This window comes from Muntiacus reevesi, chromosome 1, assembly GCF_963930625.1.
Source record: "Muntiacus reevesi chromosome 1, mMunRee1.1, whole genome shotgun sequence".
NCBI lineage: Eukaryota > Metazoa > Chordata > Mammalia > Artiodactyla > Cervidae > Muntiacus > Muntiacus reevesi.
Window position 1 is genome coordinate 25,789,782 of NC_089249.1, and position 13,678 is coordinate 25,803,459.

The window sequence follows — 13,678 nt, forward strand, 5'->3', positions numbered from 1 at the left end:
TCAAGATACCAAGGGAACTTTTCATGCAAAGCTGGGCACAATAAAGGACAGAAATGGTATGGACCTAACAGAAGCAGGAGATATTAAAAAGAGGTGGCAAGAATACACAGAAGAACTGTACAAAAAAGATCTTCACGACCCAGATAATCACAATGGTGTGATCACTCACCTAGAGCCAGACATCCTGGAATGTGAAGTCAAATGAGCCTTAGGAAGCATCACTATGAACAAAGCTAGTGGAGGTGATGGAATGAATTCTAGTTGAGCTACTTCAAATCCTAAAAGATGATGCTGTGAAAGTGCTGCACTCAATTTGCCAGCAACTTTGGAAAACTCAGGAGTGGCCACAGGACTGGAAAAGGTCAGTTTTCATTTCAATCCCAAAGAAAGGCAATGCCAAAGAATGTTCAAACTATCACACAATTGCACTCATCTCATACGCTAGCAAAAGTAATGCTCAAAATTCTCTAAGTCAGGCTCCAACAGTACATGAACTTTGAACTTCCAGATGTTCAAACTGGATTTAGAAAAGGCAGAGGAGCCAGAGATCAAATTGCCAATATCCATTGGATCATCGCAAAAGTGAGAGAGCTCCAGAAGAATATCTACTTCTGCTTTACTGACTATGCCAAAGCCTTTGACTGTGTGGATCACAACAAACTCTGGAAAATTCTTCAAGAGATGGAAATACCAGATCACCTTACCTCCCTCCTGAGAAGTCTGTATGCAGGTCAGGAGCAACAGTTAGAACTGGACATGGAACAACTGGTTCCAAATTGGGGAAGGAGTACGTCAAGGCTATATATTATCACTGTGCTTATTTAACTTATATGCAGAGTACATTATGAGAAACACTGGGCTGGAGGAAGCACAAGCTGGAATCAAGATTGCCGGGAGAAATATCAATAACCTCAGATAGGCAGATAACACCACCCTTATGGCAGAAAGTGAAGAAGAACTAAAGAGCCTCTTAATGAAACTGAAAGAGGAGAATGAAAAAGTTGTCTTAAAACTCAACATTCAGAAAACTAAGATCATGGCACATGGTCCCATCACTTCATGGCAAATAGATGGTTAAACAGTGGAAACAGTGACATACTTTATTTTGGGGGGCTCCAAAATCACTGCAGATGGTGACTGCAGCCAGGAATTAAAAGACACTTGCTCCTTAGAAGAAAAGCTATGACCAACCTAGAGAGCTTATTAAATAACAGAGACTTGACTTTGCTAGAAAAGGTCCTTCTAGTCAAAGCTATGGTTTTTCCAGTAGTCATTTATAGATGTGAGAGTTGGAGTATAAAGAAAGTTGAGCTCTGAAGAATGGATGCCCTGGAACTGTGGGGTTGGAGAAGACTCTTGAGAGTCCCTTGGACTGCAAGGAGATCCAACCAGTCTATCCTAAAGGAAATCAGTCCTGAATATTCATTAGAAGGACTGATACTGAAGCTGAAACTCCAATACTTTGGCCACCTGATGTGTAGAGCTGACTCATCTGAAAAGACCCTGATGCTGGGAAAGATTGAAGGAGGGAGGAGAAGGGGATGAAAGAGGATGAGATGGTTGGATGGAATCACTGACTTAATGGACATAAGTTTGAGTAAACTCTGGGAGTTCGTGATAGACAGGGAGGCCTGCTGTGCTGCAGTCCATGGGGCTGCAAACAGTCAGACACGACTGAGCGACTGGACTGAACTGAACTGATAATATGACTTGCCTTAGTCTGGAATGGGCTTCCCTGGTGGCTCATATGGTAAAAGAACTATTAATCTGGAATCTCAGCATATGGCTGTAGCTTCTAACAAAATAACACTTCTTAAATGTTGGCAAAGCCTAAATAGAGTGCTAGAGATTGCTGCCAACTGCCATGCAACAGGTCAGTGCTTCTCAAAATGTTATCCCCAAGTGAACTGCACTGAAATCAGTAGATATGCATCTGAAAAAATTCCTGGACCCCATACCATGCTCACAAAGTAAGAAATTACTGGGCCCTGCCCAGGAGTTTGCATTTCACATTAGGTTTCAAAGTTGATTTTAACTGATCCCAAGATGAGAACTTCCTTAGTTGCATTGTTAACACAAATAGCTGATGAACAACTGTGTATGACTCATTTCCCTCTTTAACAGCCCAGGGCAGTTTCAAGACATCAGTGGTTTTCAAACTGTATAGGCAAAAGAAAATTCTAGGGACTAATTAAAAATGATGCCTCTGTTGCTGATCCTGCCCACAGTGCCAACTGTCTCGCTGTTTAAACTGTTTACTGAATCCAGGGCAGGCAAGGTGCAAGTTAAGAGGCTGGAAGACTCAAGGACCCATAGGAACTGCAGACACATTTCTTGTCCTCCTGGCTGATGCTGCAGTCATAGCAGTAGACACGCTACATTCTCTCCGCTCGTGGCTGACCCAAACACAACAGACACAGCCGTGATGCAGCAGTAATGCCACCATGTTCTAGTGAAATGAAGAGAAGTGTTGGCCACTCAGTCATGTTCAGCTCTTTGGGACCCCGTGGACCGTGGCCCACAAGGCTCCACTGTCCATGGAATTCTCCAGGCAAGAATACTGAAGTGGATTGTCATTTCCTTCTCCAGGGGATCTTCCCGATCCAGAAATCAAACCCGGGTCTCCCACACTGCAGGCAGATTCTTTAGTGTCTGAGCCACCAGGGAAACGCCACATTTGAGGTGGAGCTCATATATCCCTATAGCACAAAGTAGTTCATGACCAAGCGAGTGCCTCGTGTTGTGCATGTGCAGTGTTATAAATCATCTCAGTTGTTACATAGGCATTATTTACAAAATGTGGGGCCAGAGGGCCTGAACATGCCATCTTGGCTGATTTTCTCTCTCCTCACAATGCCCTTACTCCACCCTCAGAGATCTTGACTCAGTAAGTTTGGTATGTAACCAAGAGTTGTATTTCTTAACCATCTCCATAGATAGGACTGATGGTCCAATCCAATACTTAGAGAAACACTGACTCCAAAAATGTATGTCCATTTAAAAATTCTGCACTTAAATTTCACCCTCTGGTTTGTAAACTCCTTGATTCTTCTTTTATCACTTGATGTTTGACAGCACCCAGTTCACTGAAACAACTCAAATTTTGCTTGTTAAATTGGAAGTAATTACTCTAAGAATAGGCTTTCCTGATGGCTTGGATGGCAAAGAATCTGCCTGCAATGTCAGAGACCTGGGTTCAGTCCCTGGGTCAGGAAGATCCCCTGGAGAAGGAAATGGCAACTCACTCCAGTATTCTTGCCTGGAGAATTCCATGGACAGAGAAGCCTGGCAGGCCGCAGTCCATGGGGTTGCAAAGAGCTGGACATGACTGAGCGACTAATACTTTCACTCTTCACTGTAAGAAGAGCAATAGACCCATAAATGAGAGGTTGATTCCTGAAATTGGTTACCAGTTCTTTTGTGTTAGTGGGATAAAAGATAGCAGGTAACTACTGCTAAAAGAAGACTCAAAGTGATCTATGGGTCCTCTGTATTAACTGCCAAGGGTAGGGGATGTGGACCCTTTTCTTTTGTAATAATGACAAGACTAAAGGACAGACAAAATGATGCAAATGGATTCTCAATAGATATCAGTTCTTCTGAAAGTTTTTTTTTTTTTTTTTTTTGGAGGGTTGAGGTGGGAGACAAAACATCAGTTAAAGGCAAAAAATAGGTGGAATAAAAATGAGCTAAAAAATAAAATTTCAAAAATTTCATTGAAGGCCCACTAATAAAGAACTTAATATAATTATGTTAGATTCTAAGAGTTCATCATCTTCCTTCTCATATATTCTTTATTTAATGGCACAGGATTAAGAAGGTAAAGAGTTGAATAACTACTTGCTATGTTTGAACACTCAAGAATGCTGCTTTTTGATTTTAGTAAACCATGCCCTTGACAGATGAAGATATATTTCTGTGGTCACTGAAAGATAATAGCTGGGAGATGATCTAAACATTTTGAACTGATAATAAAACATTAATACATTTCTCTTAGAAAGTTTAGCAGTGCTTCATTGATTTGACATCACACAGACAAGTATTTCTCTTTCAATTTTTTTTTTAAGCATGAGAGACTATTTTGGCAATAGTTACTTATAGCCAGGTGCAAGAGAGAAACTTGAAAAGCCTAAGAAAAAACTCACAGAAAGAGAAATTTGGGGGTTCAATAAACTGAGGTATGATTTATGTGGCCAAATATTAAGACTGCATTTTTATTAAAAACAGGACTTGAGCAAAAATTGAGGGGCATGACATTTATATAATGCTTCTGAAACAATGTAGAAACCCTGAACTTGGACTTCTACAGTCAATTTGTTATCCACATGATCTCACTTGGGAGGCATCAAGGAGGTTACTACTTTCTAAATGCTACTATACTTTATCATTCTTTTCTAATCATGAGAGGTTTTGATATTTATTCAGTTTACTGATTCCTCTCTTCAAATGTAGCTATTATTTAATCACGATAACCCACCAAAATTTGCTTAACATTTTTATTTTGTAAAAAAAAAGTGGGTGAGTCTCTTAAAATAAAGGGCAATCTCTATAAAATATCTGGTATCCCAATGAAAAGGAGAGCCTGGAACATTTATCATTGAAATTTTAGAGTTACAAGTCAATGAATTTTTCAAGTCAGCTCTTGAGCAAGAAAGACTTATTTTTAAAAGGATATATATAATCTAAGTTGAATACAATTAAATACAAATAAGTACATGTAAATTAAGACAAAAAATCATCATACCTAATGTAAAGATTCACAAAATGTTAGAATTTTGCTAGTTCATTGCTAGCTTCCATAAGATATAAGGGATTAACCTAGAAGTTTTTACTGCTTTCATGAGGACTACTCTCTAGGACCACAAAGCAGTCTTAAGTGTAGTACTATGGTTGTTAAATTTTAACATACAGTAGGGTTGTTTGAGAAGTTGTTTAAAAAGACAAAAACCCAGATGTACCAGTCTTAGATATTCTGACTCAGTTCTGAGTGGGAGCTTGGGCAACTGCACTTTGTATAGCCTCACTAGGGACACTGATATACACTGAAGATGAGAGCCACTGGTGTATTAGAAAGATCCTAATTTGGATTTGGTGCTTTGGACTCAGGAAGGCCAGAGTTTGCAGCCTAGTTCTGCCATTTATTAACTGTGTGACTGGGGTAAGTTACTCATTTCGTGCTTATTTATCTAAAGTGTCAATCAAAGGACTGTAACATTCTATGACCTCAGAGAAGTAATAATTTGTATATACTCTGCTATTCTTTCTTTTCTACTACTCTTTTTTTCTAGTTTTATTGAGAAATAATTGGAATGCATCACTATATAAGCTTAAGAGGTAGAGCATGATGGTTTGATTTACATATATTGTGAAATGATTACCACAATAGGTTCAATTAATATCCATCTCCTCATAGAGATAACAATAAAAATAAAGAAAAAAAGGAACAAAAATATTCTCCTTGTGGTGAGAACCCTTCGAATTTACTGTTAACAACTTCTATATCCTACATATTCTGCTATCGTTGAAAACAATTTTGCATTTAGCAAAATTATAATCCACTTTACTTAAGAATCTGTAATAAATGCTAGAGGTGACTCAGTTCATCATCTTGTTAATGCTCTGTTCCCACATCAAAAGCCACTTTCACAGAGTTCTTTGAGAATAAGTACCTGGTTAGAGGAATCTAGGGGAGGTAAAGCAATGCAGTGGAGAAAAAATAGGCTTTAGAGATAAGAGAACTGCATTTAAAATATGCTTTGCCACTTCCTTGGTATTTCCTTGGATAGGTGACAACTTTCTTGGATTAATTTATCTGTGTTGCAGCAATAAGGCATGCCATGGAGTTTTGTGAAGATTAAATAGGGTAGTAAAAGTCAGATGCCTAGCATAGTGGCTACCACTTAGTAGGTTTCTAATAATAGGAAACCTTCTCTCCTGTTTCCATCAGAAATACTGCATTTCCAAAATGTGCTAATCAGACAGTATGTGTGTGTATCCCCTTGGGTCACCCAAGGTTTCTGATTATGCCATGTGATCCATATACCTCTAAAAACTGAATATATTTCAAAGTCATGCTGAATCTTGTGGTTTGGTGACTTCTGGAGTGAAATTAGGCATAGGCAATATGAAGCTTTTAAGAAAAAGACAATATGATTGGAAGGAATTTTAAAAGAAGGAAAGAAGCTGGACATGTGAAATCATGCTAGTGATTGAATGAACCAGTGAATGGTATTGTGAAAGAAAACAAGAGATTGAGAAATAAATTATTTCTGTTTCTGGGACCTTAAAGAATATCCCTAAGACAAAATTAATTTTAAAAGGGTTTTGTTTTTTTTTCCTTGAAAGAAATCACCTATTGAAGGGAGGCTTAACATGCGTCAACTAATTTGAGTTGAGTAACTGTCAAACTGAGAATCAGTTATACACTTTCAAAAGTATGTGTCTGTTAATCATGGGGAAATTTTAATTCCCGGCAAGGTTATATTACCTCTAGTTGTCCCAAGTTTATAAAAGCCTCTTGCTTTTTGTGGGATCATTAGTTTCTTAGGAAAAAGAAAATATAGTAGTGGAACAAAACTGACTTTGGGAATTTAAAATACAAACTTGTTTTTTTTTTTTTTTTTTTAATTGCCTTTGCCTTAAATAGAGATCTAACAGAATCATTAATATCAATCAGAAATTCATGTTCTGGAAGTTGTGAACAAGCAACTTTTACACAGGGTAGCCTGAACCAAGCATGAAAATGCTATTCTTCCTTATGAAATTCTATGCAAACTACCAAGGAACTTTTATATTATATGAAATTAACTTTTCTGTTGTAGGAAGGAAGGGTGGAGCCACAGTACATGTGCTGTGCTGTGCAAATTGCTTTAGTCTGTCCGGCTCTTTGCGACCCTATGGACCACAGCCCACCAGGCTTCTCTGTCCATGGGATTCTCCAGGCAAGAATACTGGAGTGGGTTGCCATGCCCTCCAGGGGATCTTCCTGACCCAGGGATCAAACTCACATCTCTCATATCTCCTGCATTGGCAAGGTGGGTTCTTTACCACTAGTACCACCTAGGAAGCCCACTTTTCTGTTGGGTGCTTCTTCATAGTAGTGATGTCAGAGTGCTGATCTTTTCTTTGCAGATGTTATTTGGTAGAAGTTAATTTCTTTAAATGCATTATTTTTCCCCTGAGGGATCTAATGTCTTCTAAAAACTACCAAACAGTGATAGTTTTGCAAAAGGATCCAATAAACTATTTCACGGAATGTTGCTATTTTCTATTGTCTTAAATCTAATCAGTTCTATGAACCGAGGGCCCCATGTGTGTCCCAGCTAACTCACTATCCAAAGCTCTCCAGGGTATTTCAAAGTAGGTTTATCTTAAAGGCACTGAAAGCTTACTGAGTAATTCACATTTTCCCAGAGAAGTTGACTTGAAATATCCAGTGCAACCTGCCAAGCTCTGCCTTTGTTTATAAATCCACTTCCCAGTGACATAATACAGGATAGCCTTTCCCTGCAAAACCCTGAATTTTGCCTGGTCTTCTCACATGCTGCATTCTAAACCTGACAACATCTCACCGTAACCATTGCCTTACCTAATTACTATAGCTTAAGAGGAAAAGTCCAACTATTTCTGATATTCTCTCCAACATCTTTTTTTTTTTTTTTCTGACCTCACTCTTAATTAACTACCTCACTCAATGTAAATTCAACTACTTGTGGTTTTACTTTTCAGATATGGATACTGTCTTCTTGATGTTTTTTAAAAGAGTTATTCAGAGTAGGTTATGACCAACTTAAGATCCTAAATGGATATAAATGGGGCATCATTTGTTATACAAAGGAACGCATCTTTAAGGCACTAGAAAACCTCAAAATGCTCTCAACACTGAACTTCACAACTGAATGATTTATTTGCAACCAATTATCTGTTGTAGTGGGAAAGAATCATGGCTTGTTAAACAAAGCCATATTCTAGATAGCAACATAAAATAAATTTCACCACTGAAAATTGTTTTCGCTAGCTGGAAAGGTGGTTGGTTCAGCTAAATGGGCACATTTTTCATAATAAGAGACCAAGCAGGCAGCTTGGGATTCCTGGCGACCCATAAATGGGTCTGTGGCAAGCATGTTCACAGGCCAACACTGGAAATTTGGCTTATTTCCTCTAGAAACGCCTCAGATTCTGTAAAAGAAATTAGGAGATCTTTCTTAAAAACAATGTTATAGACTTAGAATCATATTTTTAATCAAAAGTGAATCAAACCAGTTTATTTTGATAAAGTTTCAAAACTAAAAATCAACTGAACTTATAGCTGATTCCATAATTTTAGAGATTTGTGATTGCTTTGCTGCCTTACTTATTTACCCTCTTAAAAAGTGTGGGCTTTTTCTCCCACCATAAAAATAAAACATCTTCATTGTGATTGTATGTAGAGAATTCTTTCGTAAAATGATTATTGTTCTGATTTTCCACTACAAAAGACAGTGCTTTTTTCCCTCACCGTGAAAGTAAACATGCTCATTATAATCTGAAACTAAAATTAATCCAAGATTCCATCAGCATTTATTTAGGGTCATTACTTGAGATTACACTGGATGTTATTTTGCATATTTTTGGTTCTGAAAGTATTATAAGCACTTTCTCATGTTATTTAATAGTTCATAAAATATAAACTTTAGTGCCTGCATAACAGTCCAACACATCTGTGTACCTTTCCTCTACTGTGGAACATTCAGTCTGGTTCCAAGTTTGCTACTGTAAGTAATACTATAATAAATATATATTTTACAGTACTTATATATATGTCTGGTTGTTTTTTTAGAGTGCCACCTTATCTTTGTGAGAAAGTCCTCAAGAATCTGCCATTAATTCAGAAAGATTTCCCTCAATTGATGAGCTCCTTTAAGTGCTCTGAAAATACTCGAGGATCTTAGTCACATGTGGGGAAACTGATCCTCTCTTTTGATTGTTAAGTTCCGGTCCTATATGACCGAATAGTTAAAAATAACCTTCTTTCCAAAGCATTCCCACTTAATTGTCTCCCTGTGAAGGCATGGAAACAGGAAGTGAGAGGTGGTTGCTATCCATACCATGAAAGAAAAGGAATGAAACTGATGAACGAATTTTAATAGATAGAGGGACAGGTTGTTAATAAATAGGCTCAATCATATTTCCTCTGAATACAATGGGAATCAAAGGCAAACTGGTAAAATTTTTATTTATTATGTTTTAAAGAAAAGTTTCCAAGCCTCGCACACCCGATACCATCAATCTACTTTTAAGCACACTGTATTACTATTAATATAGCTCAGTAAGAATTCATGCATCACTTTTGTGTGACAGGAGACAAGTACTGCTTAAAAGTGATACCAGGTCTTTCTTGAGAATAAGGCATGGGTACATTGAAATGTCTCTGTCTATGTCCAAATGAAGTTCAATGGCTGACTCTAGACTGGGTCTTGATTCATGGAAGATATTTAATAAAAATTTGTAAAATCAGAGGCCTTCGAGAAGAAATTCTAACCCATGCAGGAAAACTCTTCTGAGTAAAAACCTAGGGCAAGAGTGGTCACACAATAGAAGTAAAAGACTGGTCTGAAGAACTGGAATACATTAAACTCATTCATTGAACAAGTTTGGTTGATTACTTGCAGTGTCAAGTGAAAGTGAAAGTGTTAGTTGCTCAGTTGTATCCAACTCTTTGCTATCCCATGGACTGTAGCCTACCAGGCTGCTCTGTCCATGGAATTCTCCAGGCAAGAATATTGTAGTTGAGTGGTCTTCTCCTTGGGGCTCTTCCTGACCCAGAGATCAAACCCAGGTCTCCTACACCAAAGTAGTCTGTGTATATTGGAAAGTTGGTTGTGGGGGTCCCACATGTTTGGAATAAGCAACTTGCACTGTTTCCCTCCAAAGTCTAACCAAATAGAGGAAGATTAGACTTCATATGGAATATTTTCACTTTTTAGTGAAATGCTGCAAAAATATTAAACTACATCAGTCTCTTTTTATGAAGCCCAGGCCCTGTCCTTCTATCTGACCATGTAAGTCAAAATTTGTGGAAGTATAATTAACGTCTTTGCTACAAAACCAGAAATAGAGACATAAGAAGAAATGTCCATATTTAAATATTTCAATCTCTTGAGCATTTTGGTGCTACAGTAATTGTTCACTTTACACTCATTTATACATATCGTCAATAGTGTTACTGTAACAGCAAAGTCTCTTTGAGACAAAGGAAAGATTTTTTTGGTGACAAAGGAAAAATACCTTTTATTCTGATGTTGAATTTAGAATCCTGTGTGAAGGAAAGCTTAGCAAGGTAGATGAGACTGACTGCTTACAGGAAACTAACTTTCTATGCTGGATTTGATTCTATTAGGGCTATCTTGAAAGATTTGGAGAAAATGTTCTAAAATTGCAACTGGAAGACAACTCCTGGACTAGAAATGCAAAGTCCTGAGCATTGAGGAATTTGGCAGATGGCTGCTGAATGTAGTTTTCTTGGTTTTAAGATATCACCAAGTTCTCGCTTCCCTGTAGCTCAAACGGTAAAGAATCTGCCTGCAATGTAGGAGACCCGGGTTCGATCCCTGGGTCAAGAAGATCCTCTGGAGAAGGGAATGGCAACCCACTCCAGTATTCTTGCCTAGATAATCCCATGGACAGAGGAGCCCATGGGATCGCAAAGAGTCAGAGATGACTAAGAGACTAACACTACGTTCTCTCTGCACTGGAGATGACAAATTTATGGTATGTTTTGGATCAGTTCAAACACAAAGCTGAGGGGCTTCCCTGGTGGTACAGTGGTAAAGAATCTGCCTGCCAGTGCAGGAGACAACAGCTTGGATCCCTGATCCAGAAAGATCGTGCATGCAGTGGAGCAACTGAGACCATGAGCCACAACTATTGAGACTTTGCTCTAGAGCCTGGGACCCACAACTCCTGAGCCCACGTGCTGCAACTACTGAAGCCTGAAGGCCCCGGAGATGTGCTCCACAAGGACAAGCCACCGCAGTGAGAAGCCCATGCACTGCAACTAGAGAGTAGCCCCTGCTTGCTGCAACTAGAGAAAAGCCCATGCAGCAATGAACACCCAGCACAGCCAATAAACAAAGAAATTTTTAAAAATTAAAAAATACCACAAAGCTGATCATTTTCTATTTTACATTAACAAAACACAGAGAAATTTATCTGGCCTTCTCAATCCATATGTCAGCTTGGATCTCCCTAGAAACTTAATAAATTATAATTGTTTTTATATCCCTAATTTAAGATTCTCTGTGAGGTTATTGAGAATTTCCACGTGGCCAGTGATAGGTTATTAGTATATGGCATACCTCAGGCCACACAGGTTGGTCCAGAAATTGATACATAACCTAACCCTGACTGATGAGATGTAAGGCAAATTTTGCTGAGGGTTTCCAGAAAAGAAGTTTCATCAATCTCGAAAGACAGCTTTAGGGAGAGCCAGCTCTCCTCATTCAAAGATTGCCATATATGTATGTGAGTAAAGTATTATCCCATTTTACAGAAAAGGAAACTAAGGTTCAGTAAAGAATATATCTTGCACACTGTTTCACGGCTTATAATCAGTAGTGCTGAGATTCAAACCCAGATCAATCTGCTTCTGAAGTCCATGCTTTTAAGCACCATCCAATTGCCACAGGTAGCTCCCAGGTGGTACTGATGCTGCTGGTTGGGAGACCACAGTCTGAGAACCACTCTTTATAGAAGTTAACAGCTGACAGTTATAAACAGCCCAATAGTGAAAACAGGGCTAAAGGTTTGCAAGTCAGTTTCACAAATGTTATTAATAGTATAATCAAGAATTCCATAACAAAAGTAATGTCTCAGAGTTATCAAATACAGCACATTGAATGTAACAGGAGGCGGAGACTGGGCTGACCACAAGATTCTCTGCCATAATATTTATCTAGAAATTCATAAGCTGACTACAGAGCTAAATGTGTGTTGAAAACGAAGTCCATCAGGGATGTATAGCTGAGCAAAGCTGTATAAGAAGAGAGATCTGTGAGTTTCTTCTAGATTTTGGTTTTATGCCACATCAGCCTTTTTTTCTTATTCTTAAGGATCATTAGTTACAATGCATGCATATTTGCCCTGGAGCCAGACTGGGGTAGGGTCTCTAAAGTCTAACTCTCTTATTTACTAACTGGGTGACCTTTGGTGGGCTTCTCTGATGGCACAGATGGTAAAGAATCTGCCTGTAATGCAGAAGACTGGGTTCGATCCCTGGATTGGAAGTCACAGAGAGTTGGACGTGAGTGAGTGACTAAGCACAAATCTTTGGTAATTTAATACTTCTGGTCTCATTTACCTCATCTATAAAATTTGGATATTAATAATTCTCACTTCATAGCATTGTTGAAAAATCAATGAGATAAGACATGAAAGGGGCTTCTCAGGAGGTGCTAGTGGTAAAGAATCTGCCGGCCAATACAGGAAATAAGAAACACGGGTTGGATCCCTGGGTGGGGAAGATCCTGTGGAGGAGGGCATGGCCACCCACTCCAGTATTCTTGCCTGGAGAATCCTATGGACTGAGGAGACTGGCGGGCTATAGTCCATGGGGTGGCAAGAGTCAGACATGACTAAAGTGACTGAGCATGCAAATCATGAAAAAGTCATTGAGTAATGTCTGCCATGTACTAAGTATCCAATAAGTGTCAGCTATTATTACTTGTCCCACAGCTGAGTTAGGCCATGAGATACAGAAGAGACTTTTGTGCTTCTCTTGATGATGGTTTATACAAAGTCTCATGCTGGTACCAGCAGATAAAATATAGTCATCAGGTTTACTGGGTGTCAATAATGTGCTGTGCTATCAGATACACATCTCTGTTAGATGTCAGCAGGCCTAAACACTGGAAAGGAGACTTTGTAAAAAATTCATATTTAAATCTTCCTTTTGCTAACCTTGTACATTCCAGACACATATATTTAACTCCTATGGCAACCCTACGAGGTCACTGTTTTTAAACATTGCAAGCTGAAGGGTAAGAGGTATAAATTGACAACAAATTGATAAAGTTTTTCGGACCAAAGCTTTCAAATATATAAATTAAGACATGAGGTAATATATTCATAATCTGGGAAGGGAGTGAGAGAGATTGAGACTCAAATGCTCATTCACACATGTATTTCACTTGCATGCTTTTCCCTTAGAGGAATTTACAGAATAACAGATGTGTAGTAAGAGAAATATGAAGTTATCATAGATAAAGTATACAACTTGCAGCATTTAGACAACTGAAGGTATAACTGCATGGCTACTTAGTAATCTTATCTGTTTATATTAATAATATGATACGATATAACATGTAAATGACTCTCTAAAAATTTGGAGGAAAGCTACCCTCAATTTAGAAGAAAATTAAGGAAGAGTTTGGATGAACTTGTGATAGATTTGAAGCCCGCTGAGTCCACTCACTTACTCCTTGGAAGAAAAGTTATGACCAACCTAGACAGCATATTAAAAAGGAGTGACATTACTTTGTCAACAAAGGTCTGTCTAGTCAAGGCTATGGTTTTTCCAGTAGTCATGTATGGATGTGAGAGTTGGACTATAAAGCTGAGCGCCAAAGAATTGATGCTTTGAACTGTGGTGTTGGAGAAAACTCTTGAGAGTCCCTTGGACTGCAAGGAGATCCAACCCGTC

At 38.5% G+C, this 13,678-nt stretch overlaps 1 protein-coding gene across 1 annotated transcript in view; it reads right to left on the minus strand.

Annotated features, from left to right (window-relative positions):
* The window catches only part of FAR2 (fatty acyl-CoA reductase 2), a 171,637-nt gene that overhangs the window by 38,206 nt on the left and 119,753 nt on the right, over positions 1–13,678 (minus strand). The gene's annotated exons all lie outside the window — the stretch shown is intronic.